General features: G+C 26.8%; 1 long non-coding RNA gene across 1 annotated transcript; it reads right to left on the reverse strand.

Moving 5' to 3' along the window:
- LOC145798677 (uncharacterized) lies at positions 1-1490 on the reverse strand. Its single transcript, XR_014340061.1, has 2 exons — positions 1416-1490; positions 1-329 (listed from the first exon to the last, which is right to left on the reverse strand). It is a non-coding gene; the product is annotated as an uncharacterized LOC145798677 (long non-coding RNA).

Raw genomic sequence — 1490 nt, forward strand, 5'->3', positions numbered from 1 at the left:
TTTTCATCCAGTTTCAAGGCCATACTTTGTCTGTAACAAATTACACAATTGATAAAATACCTCTTTTTCGATTCGAAAATTTTCAAATATTCTTGTCTGATTCCCTTTTTGTAATTCTACCATCCACATCCCTCCTGTTAAAAAAGATGTCCTACATGGTTTTTTTATCAAATGATTTGTTGCATTTGTCATTGCAACTGTAGCCGCCGTAGCTAAGAGCATATTATTATTTTGTTGGGTGTGCGATGTGCTGCCTTCATCTTCAGTATCTTCATCATCATGGTCATCATTCCATTGATCTTCATCACTGTTACTCATCTTTAAAATACCTACTTATTTAAAGGTTTAGTTACTATTCAATTCAAACAAAAATAAGGTGAGACCACGAGGGGGCCATATTCCTTACGTGGCAGTACCATATTTACATATTATAACAAAACTTACATGTATTTATGTAATCACTGATCTTCCATTTATTGGACTAAACATATGGAGAATAGGAATATGCCTCTGTTTTTTTTAAAAAAAAAAAAAAATTATAATAGTACTGCTTTTTCACAAAGAAAAGAGATATATATATTTTAAAAAGTTTTAAATTAAATTAACAAAAAAAAATTAATATAAAAGTTCTCTACCAAAATAAGATTTTATGCTTCAACAATGATAGAGACCACTAATTTTGGAGCTCTAAAAAGATCACTAATGACATGGCACTCAATGGAAAAAAAAAAAAAAATACAACACCTAGGCCAAAACATCAAATCATTCATGGCGGGGCTTACTACCACATCATTAGTGGTAGCACTAATTAGTGCTCACTTATTTTCCTTTATGCTTATGTATACCCAACACGGTCCAAGGGCAGTGCAACTGGCCCAGAAAATGTTCTTTATTTATTTATCTACTTTGATTGAATCCTTTTTTAAACTTAAAAAAAAAATTGAAAAATTATTATCTGATCATATTTAATAGACTTAAATACTTATATCTTATACATTTTTAAATACTTTTATTTATTTATATCTTATATCTTATACTTATTATCTAAGCATATTTATTTGTCTTATACTTAAATACTTATCTTATCTACCTATATTTTTCTTTTCTTTTCTTTTTTAAGATGGAAAGCTATATTTGAAAAAAAAAAAAAAAAACAAATAGCTATATTTTTCTTAAATAAATTAAGAGAAGTGTGTAGTTTACTTTAAAAAATAAGATTATAGCATTTACTAAATACTGTTAACAATAATTTTATCCTAAGGGCAAGAGTTAAACATCATTGTAAATACTAAAATGAAGAAATATGTAAATATCATTCAGATACCTGGAGAGATAAACATCATTTAGATAAAGAAATATGTAAATACTAAAATGAAATGGGTGAAAGATTAAAATGTAAAGCAAACAAATTATACCTTCAACTTCAAAAAAATTATACCTTCAACTTCAAAAATTATACTTGGAGAGATTCAAATGTAAAGGAAAAAAAT

Source organism: Camellia sinensis, chromosome 9 (assembly GCF_055761805.1).
Source record: "Camellia sinensis isolate YWXY chromosome 9, ASM5576180v1, whole genome shotgun sequence".
In the NCBI taxonomy this organism is placed as follows: Eukaryota; Viridiplantae; Streptophyta; class Magnoliopsida; order Ericales; family Theaceae; genus Camellia; species Camellia sinensis.